A 5,670-nucleotide genomic window follows, 5' to 3' on the forward strand; every position below is an offset into this window, starting at 1 on the left:
GTTTAATAAAAGTAAATTTTAGACTAAAATCTGCCATATGTACAGCTATTTATGAAACCATCTAACCATCACATTGTGCCAAATGTTCATTCCTAGCGGATGCAACACCATTCCAGAGACAGGATTTTGTTACCCTTAGAGTTAGTATCAGGCAAAAGGAAATCAATCTAAACCAATGCTTTGGACACAGGCTTATCTAGAAATGAAGCCTAGGGTACCCTCCATAAAACTACAGGTTACAGACCTTACTGAACTCTCCAGATCTGGACTCTGCAGAGTCCAGCTTTGGCAAAAATGTGGCTGATAGAGGGCATTGCAGGAGCCTCCTTTGGCCTGTAACCCTCTTTTACATCAGCCTAGCTGACCTCCCAGGAATGAGACCTCTTGGGGAAGTTGACAGCCCACAGAGTGAAACCTTAAACCAACTGGCACATACGTACCTCCCTATATTAAAATCCTTAGGCTTGAAGAAATTAATCATCAGTTGACAAATTCATTATAACTTGATGGCAAATAAAACAGCCCACATGAACAAAACTGCTTTATAAGTGCTTTTCTGGATACCACATAAAAATGTCTTTCACAAAATTATTAGGTTGGTGCAAAAGTAATCGTGGTTTTTGCCATTACTTTTAATGGCAATTACTTTTGCACCAACCTAATACAGCTTGCATGGAAATCCAGTGCTAAACTCAGCTTTCAGGAAACCAGTGTGACATAATGTTGGTAAAGAAAACAAAGTGGAGAGTATCAAGAGTATGAAGGTAATGAATGAAAGAATGGAGAGACTTTATTGAAATACTTTTGGGCATTATCTGCCTATACTTTTACTTGGACTCGTGGCTGGCTTTTGGTTTTACTTTTTCTTTCCCCTCGAAAAGTAGGTCATCTACTTTGCTGAGCTTTATTATCTGGAGACATTACTTGCCCTTGGCCTTGTGGTGGCTCTTGGTCTTCTGGGGCAGCAGCACGCCCTGGATGTTGGGCAGGACACGTCCCTGCGAGATGGTGACTTTGCCCAGCAGCTTGTTAAGCTCCTCGTCGTTGCGAATGGCCAGATGCAACTGGCGCAGGATGATGCAGGTATTCTTGTTGTCGCGGGCTGGGTTGCCAGCCAGCCCCAGGATCTTGGTGGTCAGGTACTCCAGCGCTCTGGCCCCGACCCGCTCGGCAGTTTACCTTCCGGAGCAGACGGCGCTGGAGCCTCGGCCAGGGAAGACTTAGTCTGGGACTTCAGCGCGAGCCTCGCCGCCCTGCTTCCCACAACCAGGTGTCCCCTGCGAAGGAGTGCCCTCTAATGCCAAACCAAAACGACTATATCCCTTACACACACACACACACACACACACACCCCTTAATGGCTAACTTCTCTGGAAGGTGCCTCATTTAAGCAAAGCAGAACTGCAGATACTTTTACATGCCTTTTTCCGCTATTTTGTATGCAATCAGACTTTTTCCAGACTTTCTTTGAATACAAGTATCTACAGGATTTTCCTTATAACCTGTAGACACTTTTTCTCTTTTCGAGGAAGCTAGAAACAGATTTTGATATGCCTAAAGTTTTGAAGTGTTCTACAATTTCTAGAAAGGGCTCCAAGAAAGCCATGTATAATATGCATTTTTTTGTATAATTTGAGAATATTTATTTCTTCTATAGAGGGCAAGTAAATGAATTGGATGTGAATGTATGAAAGTCATATGTTATGTATTCATGGAAATTAATAAGTATATCATACATAGGTTAAGAAATGGGAGGACAAAGAGGTACCTATATTCATGAGGCCTGAAATAAACAAGACACCTGGGCACAAGATACTTACGATACACTAAATATACAGCTAACACTAAATATCCAGGGTACACCGAAGGTTATACAAGCACCCAGTATTTTCAAGGCCTTGATTCAGCCACCTACTGAGGACACCCCTTCTGCCACCATGTGTTCTCTGTTCAAGAAACACACTACTATTCAGCCTTTAACAACAAGGAAGTCATGCTATTGGTGAAAACATGGGTGAACCTAAGGAACATTAGGGTAAGCAAAAAAAAAAGTAGGCACAAAAATGCAAACACTACATAATCTCACTTGTATATGGAATCTAAGTGTATCAAACTTATAGAAGCAGAGAGGAGAACAGAGATTACCAAACGTTATGGGTTGGGGAAATGTTGGTCAAAGCATATAAAATTTTAATTAGACAGGAGGAATAAGTTTGGTTCAGGAGCTCTATTGTAAGACATGGTGACTGTAATTAATACGATGATTGTATACTTGAAAATTGCTATGAGAGTAGATTTTAAATGTTCTCACCACAAAAAGATACATATGTGAGGTAATGGATAATTATCTTGATTTAGCTGTTCTACACTGTGTACATATATCAAAACATCATGTTGTACACTATAAATATACATAAGATTTATCTGTCAATTTAAAAAAAGAAATAAATAAAACCCATAGCTGTTTAGCATGTCTTTCTCACAGAGCAAGTATGTGTCATTATCCTCTCCTATAGTACTTTCTGTCTGTGGGCTCCCTTGTTGGAATCTCGGTGGTAGTCCTTGTAATCACACCATTAGCTGGGAAAGTTAATGTGGCAGAGAAAGACAGGATGTTTGCACATTCTGTACTCCCAGAGTCAGCACTATGGTCCTCCCATCTTGCTTGCTCCCTATTCTAAGTATGTAAAATTACACTATCTTTTTCCCTTGCTTCTTGCAGCAGATTTTAAATTTGTTTAACCAACCATGCATATCTATCATCTTTATTCAGCCTGTGAGATTTTCTGTTCCATAGATGGCCTGCCTCCTTATAGCAAACTTGGAAGCTCCGTTGCATCAGAATATTTTCCAACAAGATACCAGGGTTAAGATCAAGAAAGACGAGAGAAATAGAAGTTCAGTTGCTGGGAGAATCCAAGTGAATAATCTAGTAATCTTGTAAGATGTTGAAACAGATACACTGACATCTGATCCAAGGCCATGTGAATCATAAATTCCTTTTGCAATGGCATCTTTGAGTGGATCACTGGTAAGGCCTCCCACCTGACCCATTGTAACAGATGATTGACCATTACCTCCAGGCAGTTCAAAAGGCCAAATGCTTCTTGCTGCCTGGGAAGCTGGCCAAGTACACTATTGGCTAACACCAAGTACACTAGCTGCCAGTGAGTTCCTTTTATCAGACTTCAACATCATATACCAAAGACAGTTTCAGAACTACCTTGGTTTTTAAAATTAGAGTTCTAGTTAATGTGTTCTTGCTAATAATTTTTTGGTTGTGTTAATAATTCATGGATTGTGAATCACCCAATCCACTAGTACATTAACACAGCAGGGGGTGGGGGAGAAATTTCAAATTTCTCTCAGCTTTAACATGTCTTCTTATGTGGTTTGTTTTCTTTAGTGGTTTGTTTTCAAGATTATAGAGTACTTTGTGCATATGCTCTAATGTACCACTTATGAAGTGACAGCCTCTGTTGCTTAGCTTTTTCATTGAAGTCTTTAAATATAATTTCGTGCTCTGAAGTTTAAGTATTATCTTCATAATGTTCTCAACCTCTTATGGTATCTTGGTTTAATCTGTTTCCTAATTTGCTAGTCCAACTCCTTCTCCATAATTTTTAAAATAATTTTTCCAATTTACTAAGATTTTGAATCAGTCCTGGAGACATTGGTCCCTCAATCTAAGTGATATGTTTTCCAGGATCACTCTTCTTTTCCAGGTCAGGTAATTCCTGCTCAAGCTAGGGTTGACTCAAAAAGGCAGCTTCTGACAGCAGTTGATTGTAGGTGGCTGGATTTATGACCCAAACTTGACCAGTGTCATTTCTTATAGACTTAGGTTAAGGAGGTTAGTTTCTCTCAAGTAGTTGAAGCTGAAACCTACAAAATTTAGGTGCTGTAGGAAGAATCTTTTCAAAGTACTCTTGGTACAGGCCACATTTGGGTACTAGGCTGTCTGGTGTTGCTTTCTGAGTGGTTCATGCCAAATATGAATGCTATAAAATCAGAGTGGAATTTGATTATCTCATTTACATGCATTATTTATTTTTCGTCCAATCAGAGATTGGGTTGTCCCTATGCTTTCTTTGAATATGGCAACTACAAATAGTTCCTACTTGGTACCATCTGACAGTCTTTTTATCTCGAAGCAGTGGGAGGCTGAATCTACTATGCCTGGCTCTTCCTTTAAGTAGTTTGCTATCACCATAAATGACTTTAAGAACATTTGTTTGCTATCTCCAACAACAACTCTAAGAAACTTTTGCCAAAACTCAGAAGATTAGCATGAGAGATGCCCTACAGAGAACTACTCCATCTACTTTAACAAGGTCTTGAAACAAGTGTGCTCCAACATGGGCGTTTCATCCAAAGCAACATGTATTGAGAACTATTTTATCAAGGATATTGTTAAGCACACAGTAGGACAAGACTCCCTCTAGGCTCATTGTAACAGATACTGCACTATTGCCTCCAGAGAGAGCTAATGATCTGTGCACCTGCTCCTACCCAGGGAACTGACTCGGCATGCTATATCTGAGGACATCAAGGCCATTACCAACTCTATCCAAATAAGCTGCTGTTGAGGATTCAAAGAGCATAAGACAAAGGCTCTGTTCACAGCCATCAACATTTTCTGTTAATAGCTACCTCTTAATGTATTCATATTTCTGATGGATATCTTTTTGTATTACCTCTTTGTGAATTGTTCAGGATCCTATATAATTGACTTAGTAAAACTTTTCTCCTTTCTACCTTAAATATTAAAAAGTAGATCTATTTTGTTTCTGATTTTTCCTAATGACGGATAGCACATGTTTGTATGTTTGTGTTTCAAAAAACCTACTATGTGGCCAAAAATGGTCTCAGTTCACCACATGATTTAGTGAAGGCCCCTGTATTAGTCTGTTCTCATGATGCTAATAAACACATACTTGAGACTGGGTAATTTATAAAGGAAGGATGTTTAACGGACTAACAGTGTTTCACAAAGAGAGTTTCAGAGCTACCTTGGTTTTTAAAATTAGAGTTCTAGTTAGTTCTAGTTAATGTGTTAACTATTATTTTTTAATAATTTATTGGTTGTGTTAATAATTTATTATTAACAATTATTTATTATGTTCACATTTTATTGGCCAAAGTAAGTCATATAGATATGCCTGATGCCAGTTGCATAGGAAAGTATCACCATCCCAAAAGGAAGGGCAGAGATATTTGTAATTAAAAGTACAATTCATCACAATCCAAACTTCTGATCACAAATATTCAGTTCATGCTCCTTTCCAAACACAAAATATATTCAATGGGTGCCCCTCTCCCACTCCAAGAAAGAAAACCCGAAAGTCCTATCCACTCACAGCATCAGCATTGAAGTGCAGGATCTCATGATAATCTCTGCATAAGTCTGGATTGGGGTCCTTTTGTTCTGAAACCAATACAATGACAAGTCTGCCCCACCTCTACTCTACCGCACAACCGCATGTACAACAGTGGAACAGGAATAGGATAGCTACAAAAGTAGGAAACAGGCCGGGCGCGGTGGCTCAAGCCTGTAATCCCAGCACTTTGGGAGGCCGAGACGGGCGGATCACGAGGTCAGGAGATCGAGACCATCTTGGCTAACACGGTGAAACCCCGTCTCTACTAAAAAAATACAAAAATCTAGCC

The 5,670-nt window shown here is 39.5% G+C and overlaps 1 pseudogene; it reads right to left on the bottom strand.

The window, feature by feature from the left end:
- Positions 1-920: 920 nt before the first annotated feature.
- Positions 921-4,636, bottom strand: LOC117088494 (annotated as a pseudogene).
- Positions 4,637-5,670: the final 1,034 nt, after the last annotated feature.

Source organism: Trachypithecus francoisi, unplaced genomic scaffold, assembly GCF_009764315.1.
Source record: "Trachypithecus francoisi isolate TF-2019V2 unplaced genomic scaffold, Tfra_2.0 Lachesis_group10, whole genome shotgun sequence".
NCBI classification, from domain to species: domain Eukaryota; kingdom Metazoa; phylum Chordata; class Mammalia; order Primates; family Cercopithecidae; genus Trachypithecus; species Trachypithecus francoisi.